The 12,216-nt window shown below is 43.0% G+C and overlaps 1 long non-coding RNA gene across 1 annotated transcript in view; it reads right to left on the bottom strand.

The window, feature by feature from the left end:
• Window positions 1-1,733: 1,733 nt before the first annotated feature.
• Window positions 1,734-12,216, bottom strand: part of LOC120408658 — a 25,870-nt gene continuing 15,387 nt past the window's right edge. Inside the window, exons 2-3 of the long non-coding RNA XR_005600851.1 lie at window positions 3,721-3,807; window positions 1,734-1,756 (exon numbers count right to left, since the gene is read on the bottom strand). This is a non-coding gene — a long non-coding RNA (uncharacterized LOC120408658). The remainder of the gene's footprint in view (window positions 1,757-3,720; window positions 3,808-12,216) is intronic.

The raw sequence follows: 12,216 nt of genomic DNA, 5'->3' as shown, positions 1-12,216 counted from the left end.
GGCAGTTTGGGAAGGGAATGTCTCTTTATTTAAAGGTTCAATACACAGAAGACAAGTCTTAACAGATATAAGCTACATACATCAGAGAAATAAACAGGTAACTCCCAAGTCTTTTACCCACAAGCCCTCGCAACTTTTCAGCAGCCAGCAGTATACATTGTACTTCTTTCTAGATATCCACCTTGGGTACACTGTAACACTTTTAATGATGGCCTCATTTGTAATTGCTTTATTAATATTTATTAAGTGATCACTAGCTGCAGGTACATTCTTTAATAACTAATTTATAAAGTACTCTATAAAACACATTAAAAATACATTCTTTAACAGATAATACTATAACAAGCTGCTGCAAAACATACCACAAAATGCAAATGACGCCTGTACCTGAGCTGAGAACACACTGAGCCTGGGAAAAGGAGAGAGACACGCTGATTCTATCATTGCCTGGAGACCCTCCTTAGACCCAGGAGCAGATTCTGAGGGAGCAGACGGCTAAGCAAGACAACGTTTATAGGGACAAAACCTCCCACTGATTTAATTCTGCAGATGTAGACAAGAAAAGGGAACATGCAGTAATCAGAAAAAAATAATGCAGGCAACTCCTTGGTAGTGCCAATCAAATGTAGGACTGTTTACAAAGAGGTCTCCTAAATTCAGCATTTTCTCCCACCAGTTCAACCGACGGCTCTCTTCACAGGTTTCTCCGTTCCTCATCCTCACCTTCAGGGCCCATCACAATTCCTGCTGCATCTCCACTCTCTTACCCGTCCCATGCCGAATACTCTCCTCCCCAGCCTCGCGCCTGACTGCTCCTTTTGTCCACCTTTTCCCACTCTTAGCTTCAGCCTGTCTCGTCCCCACCACTCCATGCTGCACTTTATACTTGGAACAGACTCCCACTGCACATGTGCAAAGCATTCATCTCCTCCTCCTCCCTGCCACACTAGGGGAAGGGCTGGGGGAGGAGGGCTCACGTAGCATCTCTCCCCAACCCCCACAAGAAATCTATATGCTCCTTGTATTGGGGAATGCCTTCCCACCACCTGGTAAGCGCTTGGGGACAGGGACCATCTCTTTGCATCTAGCACCATGGCACCTTGATCCATGACTGGGGCTCCTAGGGGATACTGCAACACAAATAATAATCATTAATAATAATAAATTATGATGATGGCCCTGCAGGTCTTGGGGGTGGAGAATGGACCCTCAATTTCTTTAATTCAAGATTTACATGAGCTGTACTTATTATTAAATCATAATTAATCATACTATTTTGTATGACCCGTTAGTTTCACAGGGAAGCTAGGAGCCTAAGCAGCACACTCCAGATTGGCGTGGCTATATAGAATTGCCATAGGGTTTTACATCTGTTGCAATCTCTTGGAAAAAGTATCCTGCCCAGCTTCCCATGGACTTTGAAAAACTCTCTCCGTTACTGTGTCAATGGGCTTGATTCTCATTTACACCACTCTAGCAGTGTAAAAGGTCCCTACAGTAGGTTTAGATGAGATTTACGCCCACTGTCTGGCCCCTTTGTAGTAACAGAGTGGTGTTACTGAGAATTCAGGCCCATATCTTTATTCTCCCCTTGGTGCACACAGGTAACTTCATTAAAGTTTGTAAAAGAAACATGTGCTTCCCTATGTGAGAGACTAGACCTTAAATGCAACAAAAGCTGTGGAATACTGGTCACAATTCCGGTTTTCTTTTTAAAGGCCTTTTCTTTTTAATATGTCTGGAGCTGGACATACAGCTAAAAGAGAGGAAATAGCCAATTTTCACTCTAGGAGAATGCAGGTGCAAAGGAAACGAAACCACCCTTGATTTTCATTCAAAATGTTCAAGATGAGAACAAAAACACGCACACAAAAATTGTTTTTGCTTTTTGGCAGACCTGTGAAAACATGAGCTTCGTTTATTTTTCGAAGGTTTTGCCAGCAGTGAGATCTTTCTTTACGCAGTTTTGCATCTGGCCTTAGATGAAGCAAGCTTCATTTCTATTGTTTCTTTTTTATATATATACACACACCATTTTATCTATATGGTTTTGAAATTATACACTAAAAGGTGCTGCCATGCATTAGAACATTGATAGTTAAACCAACAATAAGAAGATTAAATAACTTGTAATTAACCAATCAGCTACAGTCTACAGATAAGGTAAATCACCAAGATATTTCAGTGGGACTACTTACAGAATAAGGTTTTTATTAACCGTTAGGAAGGTGGTAGAATCTGGGTGTTAGATATTTATAGATTTTGGTGAGGACAAGGATTAAAATATTTTTATCTGTCTATCTATCGTTATTTGTATTATGGTAGCTGCTGGATACCCCAGCTGAGACTGAGGTCCCATTCTGTTAGGAGCTGTACAAATACATTGTGAGAGTCTCTGCCCCAAAGGGCATACAGTCTAAATAAATAGACAGGAGAGACAAATGGCACAAGAGGGGCACATAGAGGTGAAGGTCCAGATTTGTAAAGGCATTTAGAGGTTGTTCTGCTCAGCGTTGCCAGGCCTAAGTGATTTAGACAGCCGTGTCTCATTTTCAGAAGTGACGTAGGAGCCTAGCTCTTGCTGAAAGACAATGGGACTAGGAGTCTAAATCCCATGGACATCCAATGAGACTTGGGATCCTATGTCAGTCACTTTTGAAAACAAGCAAACTAATCACTTAGGCCTTGCAACACTGAGTGAGGAAAAGCCTAAATACCTTTAAAAATCTGAAGTGACTACCCCAAATCATACACAAGATGAGTACTAGAACCTAAGTTTCCTGACTGCTAATGCAGCATACTGTCTGCTAGGCCATATCACCTCCTTTCTCATTCCTTCCACCACCATGCTCATTTTGGTGGGATAAAATATGCCTGGTGCCCTATTTTGACAAACTCAGCTTTGTTGACCTTTGACCTGAGCTCAGGTGATCAGGTAAATAATCAGTTATATCTTAGAAAGAGTTAAGATGCTTGCTCAGTTAGTGCAAATGAAACTAAACCTCTAATGCGACTGGGAATAAGCAAAGAAATGTAAAGATTGTTTTTAAATGGGCTTTGCAGTAAGCCTGAAACCTAGTATTTTGTTTGAGGCCTAGTGACAGTAATAGGTATTGTAAGGCCACACTAGGACTAATAAAAGTTAACATTAGTAAGTAACCTTGGGTCAGATGATTTAGCAATATCTGTCTTGTAGATAAACTGTCTGGAGCATAAAGGTTTTATTTAGCCAGACGTCCTTAACCACTTGTATAGAGAACCTTCTATCTGTGCAAAAGTGTACGACAAATTGTTAGAACCCCAACAATGGATAGCAGGAATGGCAAATACAGGACAAGAGGCCAAGAATTCATCAAATATGGTCTTGAAAATAGGTAAGTGTGAGAAACAGTACATAAGAAGGGAATCCCAACCCTCAGCTGAACCTCAGGATAGCGGTGACCTTAATGCTTAATCTCACCTCAAAGGGAACCCACAGCTCCACGGATTTGTGATTATTCATGAGGTGTAGGCTGCTGTTACGCTTATCTTGTTTTTCTAGTTCTGTGATATTGCTTATATTGCTCATGGTATTAATAAAACTCATAAAGACTCTGTGTGTATATCACCAATCATCTTCTTAATTGATCTCCAGATAGCCATCAAAAAACAAACATATTATTAGTGACAAGTGTATTTTGCACCCCAAGTTAATCATAAGGCTATAGCTTGAAATCTTACCTTTCTTGTTTTACATATATCTAGAAACATCAAAATCAACTTTTTTTTTGACTGAGTCCAAAATTTTCTCTCCGTGTTTCCCACAAACTGAAAAGGCATAAGAAGGATAGTTAATCTCTATTATTTTTTTATCTATGGTAAATGTCCTGGGTACAACTAGGTGAATACTATCACAGATATTTCAATTTACTGCAATATCCTTGAAAAACCTTACTGCATTAAGTATCTTTGGAGTCCAGTGTATTAAATGCAAAGGTTAGGTATTATTATGGGCCTGATTGTTCACTATAGTCATTTGATCAATGTGGCAAATGAGAATGGTCTTTTGGTACAATATGTGTGAAGTGGATTTCCTGGGAAGTATCTAGGGGGAAGTAAAAGAAAAATCCCAGCCTTCTAAAACTAAATCCTGTGGAGAGGACCTTTGTCTGATTATTACCTCTTCCAGGAATCTGAAGACCCAAAACCCAAGCTGTACAAAGGAAATATTAACTAATTAATTGTGGTTATAGTTCTGAACTGAGGTTGTTATGAACTTGTAACCACAGAAAAATGCCTTTTGTGGAGTTTGAAGGACTAACTCCTACCAGAGCCCTAGTTGGTGTTGGGGGGTGATCTCTGGTAAGCTTATTTTGATGCATGTAGGTTGTTTTAATATGCTTTCACTTTAAGAATAAATGTGCTTGCTTATAAAGAGCTGTGTGGTAATTTATAGTTGTGGGCAATTCCACAGTTCATAAACTCTGGAGAAAAAGCAAAGCATAGATGTTGTTCCTCTTAGGCAGGCTGGTTTTCTGGGAATATCACAGTGTAGACAGGGAACTGTGCAGCCTTGCAAAACTCTGGTTAGGAGAGAGACAGAGACGCAGGTCTCCACCCAACAGAGGTGACATCTGAAATGCCAGAGTGGGTGCTCTTGGAGGACCATGGTGTGGGAATGCAGGTGCAGTTGCCCTGGACTGTGACAAATACAGCAAAAAGTTATTTGTAAACATTTGTTTATACCTTTTAATGAATTAGCTTTGACTGACCTGGACATACTTTTAAGGAACAAATTGCTAGAGTCAGAAACACCAAATTGTAGGCTAACAGTGCAGAATATTAATGGAAAACAATTTTTGAATTCATAATTATACTTGCAACAGAAATCCGATCTCCAAGAATCTCCCTAATCAAAGAATGGAAAAATATCATGTGACTTATGTATCCAATCAAAGCAGCTTACATTTCACATTCTGAGCATTTTACAAGTAATCCATAGGCTGAAATACAGTGGTGTAAAAATGCCATTGAGTAATTCTGAACAAATAATGCATTAGTGGGAAAATACAATCTGTTCCTGAACAGAACCAAGGGCTGAAATGACAAAATACATTGTCTGCTGTGAAAAGTTTGGCTAGCTCTAGCCTTGAATCCCAAGGAAGTTGCATTTTTTTCTGAAGTCAGCCTAGATCGATTTGCCAGGACACTCTGTTTCCTTTTCCTTCTTCCATGATTATTAAAATCCTTCTCACAGCCTTTCCCCCGTTCTCCCCCTCCTCCTGCAAGCTAAAATGGCAAGACTAATTTCATTTCTTTTGCTTGAGTTTGTCTATCTGTGACAACCCTTTTTATGCATTTAATTCATTCTCAATTTCTCATAATCAGGCGAAAGGTGTCCCCTAAGGTTAGGAGAGAGCTTGTCAAAAAGGCAGGGTAAATTTGCAGAGGTAATCACCAGTCTATCTCCTTTTCCCAATGCCCGTGGAACTATTAACTAATATCGCTGTCTAATCTTTTTTGTACTTATTTATTTTGCAGCGAGAAACTAGTGTTATAAACACCCCTACTGTCAAAACTTGTCATCCTCATTACCTCAAGGCGGGCTCCACTGCAGTTATTCTAATTTCATAGTTTCTCGAATTTACAGCCGCTGGAAATTGAGTACAAAATCCATTATCATTTGTATATTTTAATTATGCAAATGAGGCAGCTCAGCTGCGCTGGCCGGGACCTGCAGGGATGCCTAACTTCAATCTGGGTGATTACAATTTATCCAGTCGAGTCACTTTAATTGTAACAAGCTAATTACATTGTTTCATTTGGCTTTAACAAAAGAAAAGGAGACGGGAAAAGCTTAATGGCAAAGGCCTGGGATTATGCTGTTTCTCTTATGTGTGCATGACACTTCCAAATTGAAGCTAGTTAACCCTACACCTGCAGAGGGGCCCAACACAGGGAGAGGAGGGAGGAGGATAAGGAAGAGGGATGGGTGTTGGTAGGTGTTTGCACGGAGAGAGACAGAGGTGAGTATCAGGCCCCTAGTGTTGCGATATGCAAAATATACATTCGTGAGCCATCTATTATTATGTAGAGTTAGATCATTTATGGTGGAATTCACAGCTTCAGTAGGATTGAAGTGGTTGCATAGGCTTGGTGCTGGTCCTCCACGTAGGAGAGGATTGGACCCGGTATGCATCATCACTGATTCCTGTGTGCGTTTATTGATGAATGTGGAGGACCTTTAGGATAGGTCTAACACTGCAACTGGGAGGGTGCCTCCCAGTCTAGCTACACAGCCACGTCCCAGCTCTGCTCAAGCTAGCACACTCAAAATAGTGGCGGGGAAGTGGTCTCCTGGGCAGCAGCACAGACCCAGGGGATCAGGCAGGCTTGTCCTCAGGAGGCGAGCCTGTGTCACTGCTCATGCCGCAGCATCCATAGGGTGCTACACGCTAGCTCTGCTCAAGTTGTCTCTCGACCTGGGCTGGGAGACACGCTTCCAGCTGCAGCGTATCCATTTCCTTAGAGACTTATTGAATGTTTTACCTCTAACTAAAGCAGCAAATGCTTAAAATGCCTCTCAGTACTAGCCCATACCATACAGTTGTTGGGCTGATCCAACACCTACTGAAGTCAATGTAAAATCAGTCCATATATTTCAATGGGATGTGGATCAGGCCCTAACTGCTTGAAGATTAGAGAATACTCTACCACCATCTCTATCCTGCATTTATGTAGTGCCTTGCATCCCCCAGAGCTTTGAAAACATAGGGGTCACTTCACCACTGAAATGCAGTCACCTCCCTATTGCAATGTGGCCACCATTTAAGACCTCATATCAACAGTATACAACCAAAGAGAGCAGAAAATGAAGACTAGTACTGTATCCCATTGAGCTACCCAAATAGGAACTTAGTGTGGCTGCGAGGTTAGACACCCCTGCCATTGATAAAGGTACCAGGACACCAAGTTTCTGTCTCTGGAAGAAATATTACCTGCAGTTCTCCTTTTATGCATGTTTCATTCAAATACCAAACACCCATCACCTCCAGATGACCCTTCAACTCAGTAATTACTTTCTAAGATTCAAAATAAGTGTTCAATGCCTGAATTAAACACTCAGGAAAGAAGAAATACAGGTAATATTGCTGCCCACAGCTTCAATGAGTTAATTAATAAATAATTACTTCTCTAGCACTGTCCCTCTGAGGACATCAAAACACTTTAATAAGTATTAATGAATGTAGCCTTGCAACATCCCTGGTACAGTAGGGAAGTATTATCCCTGTGACACTAGCAGACCAGCTACCAGCTCATGCCAAGGCCCCTAGGCCTCACTGAGCACTGACAAATGAATAGCTGGAAACCAGTCTGGCTCAAGTGGATGTTAGCATTTTTAAAATAGGCATTAGAGTTATAGACATGTGCTTAGTGTTTGGACTTTATGAAATGCTTGTGAGTTGCTGCCTGCATTAATCTCACTTATAATGTCAGTATCCCATGTTATAAAGGTAAATATTTAAGTGTATGCTTTGTAACTATAAAAGTTTTTGCTGTGAAACTGGAAACCCCCCCAGTCTGGAGAGAAGCATTACCAAGTGTGAAATACTAGTATACCAATGAGGTGTCATCTCCTGCCCAACAAAAGAATGCCTATAAACACCAGACAAACCATTGTGGAACGTCAGGAAACAAAAAGATTTTGTTGATTGCTCCCTCCACACTCATGAAGAGGGGGCGTGCACAAACCATCAGCCCATCACAGTCTGAACTCTAGAAGAAGGGAATAAAATTCCTGACCAGAAGGATCTGTAGCACTGTGCTACTTGGAATTTGGAAGTCGCAAAATTTCTAAGCACAAGCAAGAGATCCCCAAGCTGCTTAGCTTCAGTTAGCCCTGAAGGACATATGCACATTACAGCTGGCTCTATTACCTTTTGGAACCAAATACTAATTTTTGTGTGTGTGTGTGTGTGTGTGTGTGTGTGTGTGTGTGTGTGTACACACCTTCTTTAAACTTGTAAATAACACATTTCTTTTCCCTGGTTAATAAAACTTTAGTTAGTTTAATATAGGATTGGCTACAAGTGTTGTCTTTGGTGAGAGATTTAAGGTGCAATTAATATGGGGTAAGTAGTCCTTTGGGACTGGGAGTAACCTGAATATTGTTGTAATTTTTGGTGTAAGGAACTGCCTATAGCAAAGGCAGGCTTGCCTGGGTAGACCAGAATGCCCAAGGGGACTGTCTATGGCCAGGGCCGGCTCCAGGCACCAGCATTCCAAGCTGGTGCTTGGGGCAGCAATCTGCAAGGGGCGGCAGTCCCCCTTGTTTTGCCCCCAAGCAGCGCACCGAATTGCTGCCGCGGGGGCAGTCCATGTGCCCTTAGGGCGGCAAGGCACGTTTCCGCGGCGGCTTCAGCTAAACAGAAAAGCTGCCGCCAAATTGCCGCCGCAGCGGAAACGTGCCTGCCGCCCTAAGGGCACACGGACTGCCCCCACCGCCCGCAGCGGCAATTCGGCACGCTGCTTGGGGCGGCGAAAACTGTAGAGCCGGCCCTGTCCATGTCTCCATGGCACAGCTATTGTAGTGCTTGAGGAGTTCACACTTGATCGGTAAATCTAATTACAGAACACGCAATCACTTTGGGGTCCATACCCTGATTTGTAGCAGTCTGCACTGAGGTCAGCACCCCTGTTTGTAAGCCACTCCAGACCGCCTGGCAATCCCCATTATAGATGGAGAACTGAGGCACAGAATGGTAAAGCAACCTGCCGAAGATGGCAAAGGCAGTTCTGGAGCAGAGCTGGGGAAAGAACCCAGATGTCCTAACTCTCAGCCCTGTGTATGAGACAGACCTCCCTTTAGGGTAGATCCTGTCCCCCAGCTACACACATTCATTCATACGGATCCTCCACACAGAGATCTCATCCTCCCCATGTGAAACACTGTCACACACCAACACTGCACCGTACTGCCTGCCTTTTCCAAGAGGCCTCGCTCTAGGGTTAGGATCCATGCAGGAAAGTCTGGGCTGGCTGGGGATGTAGAGTGTGACCATTCAGTGAGTGGGATCTATTGCTTGGGCAGTCTCCTTCTGCAGCATCATATATTGGAGACCTTTGGATTTTTTTTCCCCACTCAATAGAATTCCCTTGTGATCTTGGATCAACATGACATCACAGACTGAAAAGACATTGCCACTGATGAGTGTAGCGCTCCGAACTCAAACCTTGCCGCAATATTGAGTTCTGTTTTTCACGGGGTATAAAAGGTACATTGTAGTGAAAAACATAGCATAAACCTAGCCCAAAAGTAAACCAATTAATCTGTAATCTGATAGCTCAGCATGAGTATTCTCCATGTACGGCACAAATTCATGCCTTGGCAGAGGGCCAGCCTGAGGCCAGTGCACCATTTAAAAGGCATTTAAATCTTCAGGCTTACATAGTGCCTAGACCTTGGAGGAATTTCACCCACTAGACATCAGTGGTTCCTAATGGAGATGATGCATGCCACACTGGTACTGTAAGAGAGGCTTCCTCCACCTAGTGTAATGATCTGCTTCTGTGCTGAGGCCTGAAATCAGGTCACTACCCAACTTCCATTCCTTCCCTAAATAGCACTAGCTGGATTACATAGTATCATCTAGCGGGTAGAGCCTCTGTTTTATACAGTTCCAAGAAGATTTGCAAAGGCACTGGCTAACTCCCCTTTGATAATCTCCCCGTCAAAGACTCAGTCTGGTGAATTGGTATGATGGCCCAAAGGATACGGGTCTGACTGCTATAAGGAACAATCTAGCACTGGCAAAGGGTAGATGAGAGAACCACATAGCTATTTTCAATCTCTTGTTTCTATGGGTCTGAATCATCAATCGTCATCTCTGGTACATAGTAATCTATTAATTTCCTTTGATGACCTCATATGGTGCACTGAGATCATTCCAGGGGCTTGTTATATTCGGACTGGAGTCTCTGACGAGGAAGTGGCCAGTTTGGAAGGAAAAAGGGGAATGCATGCCAAGAATGGCTGCTGCCTTTGGACACGTGAGCAGATGCTAATGAAAGGGAAGATAGGCACCAATCGCATTTTCCCAGGGTGAACGTTCACAGGGTCCCTTTCAATAAAGCAGCAGTAACCATGATCACACTGCAGTCCCTCGCCAGCAACAAAACGATGGCCTGGAAAGGAAACTGACACATTAAACACTTACACAGATGCTTTGTACCCATCAGTCTTCTCCGAGGGGAAGACCCACCATCTATTTTTATTTTCCATTGTCCTTTTACAAAATGCATTCATTTATAACTAAAGAGGGGGGAGAGAGAGAGAAAGGAATTACATGGGGGAAGGGAATGATAATACCAAGTTAACAAGCTTCCAGAAATGAGCTTCAGAAGCAGGCTATGTTATTGATTTTTAATTATATTTACTTGGTGAAAGCATGGCAGAGTTTACAAAGCTCCAAGGCTGAATGTCTCTTTTCTCAGGGTCTGTCGACAGTGCTGCAATCACATCTCAGAGTGCACAAGTAGACGTAACCACTCTAGCTTTCTTAGCGAAGCAAAGAAGTGTAGGTGTGGGGGCACAGGCTTCATCCCTGGCAAGGAAGGGGAGTACAGACCTACTATCCTCAGCATGCTCGTGTAGCCCACACTAAGCTTATGCTGCCACATCTACACTGCTATTTTTAGCCATGCGGGTAAAGCTAGCACCTGTATGTCTACCCATGCTGCAGTCACGCCTTGGATTGCAGTTTAGATATACCCTACATTGGTTTTTACTGTAATGGGGCTTGATCCAGCTGCCACAGATGTCTTTCCATTTGCTTCCATGGGAATTCAGATCAGTGGTGTGTCTGAGGGTCCGATATTGTGAGGTACTCAGCACCTCCTGCACGGTGCTTCCCTTGAAGTCAATGGTCGTCAAGGAGGCTCAGTACGTAACAGGATCAGATTTGAGTTAGGTTGCCTGCTGCTGACCTATGGCACACGTGCCGAAGGCGGCACGTGAGCTGATTTTCAGTGGCACTCATACTGGCCAGTTCCTGGCCACCGGTCCGAGGGGGTGGGGGGGTCTCTGCCTTTTAATTTAATTTTAAGTGAAGCTTTTAAACATTTTTAAAACCTTATTTACTTTACATATAACAATAGTTTAGTTATATATTATAGACTTATAGAAAGAGACCTTCTGAAAACATTAAAATATATTACTGGCATGCCAAACCTTAAATTAGAGTGAATAAATGAAGACTTGGCACACCACTTCTGGGCCTAAGTGACTTACAAACACAAGTCTCATTGAAAGCCATTGAGAATTGTGCTCCTATGTTATGTAAGCTCTTTTGAAAATGTGCTCCCTACTCATTTGTTGACTTCAAGATGTAGTAAATGAAGTAGAGAATACTGGAAGGCTGTTCCATCTGGGAAGAACTGCAGAGGTTTTGGTACCATCATTGAGACTCTGAAAGAACATAGAAGACGAAAGCTCTAGATAAGCACAGGAACAAAGAAGAGCAGTAGAAACAGACAAGACCCATGAAGGAGTCTGGAGCCAATCCATAAGTGGTTTCAAAATGAGGTTAATTTTATACAGGTTCTTGAAGCAAATGGGGAGCAATTGACGTTATGTGAAGAACAAGTGATGTCATTGTGCTTCTTTGTACCTGTGAGAATCTGTGCAGCAACTGTCTGTGCATCCTAGGGTACGTCTACACTACGGGACTATTCCAAATTTGCATAAACCGGTTTTGTAAAACAGATTGTATAAAATCGAGTGCGCGCAGCCACACTAAACACATTAAATCGGTGGTGTGCGTCCACGGTCCGAGGCTAGCATCGACTTCTGGAGCGTTGCACTGTGGGTAGCTATTCCGTAGCTATCCCATAGTTCCCGCAGCCTCCCCTGCCCCTTGGAATTTCCGGGTTGAGATCCCAGTGCCTGATGGGGCAAAAATCATTGTCGCGGGTGGTTCTGGGTAAATGTCGTCAGTCACTCCTTCCTCTGGGAAAGCAACGGCAGACAAACATTTTGCAGCTTTTTTCCCTGGATTGCCCTGGCAGATGCCATAGCATGGCAATCATGGAGCCTGTTTTGCCTTTTGTGACTGTCACCGTATGTGTACTAGATGCCGCTGACAGAGGCGATTCAGCAGCGCTACACAGCAGCATGCTTTTGCTTTTGCATGACAGCAGAGATGGTTATCAGCCATACTGCACCATCTACCAATCCAT

The sequence above is a fragment of the Mauremys reevesii genome, linkage group 6 (assembly GCF_016161935.1).
Source record: "Mauremys reevesii isolate NIE-2019 linkage group 6, ASM1616193v1, whole genome shotgun sequence".
NCBI lineage: Eukaryota > Metazoa > Chordata > Testudines > Geoemydidae > Mauremys > Mauremys reevesii.
Note: the sequence above shows the minus strand (reverse complement) of the source record. Positions and strands in the feature narration are given on the sequence as shown.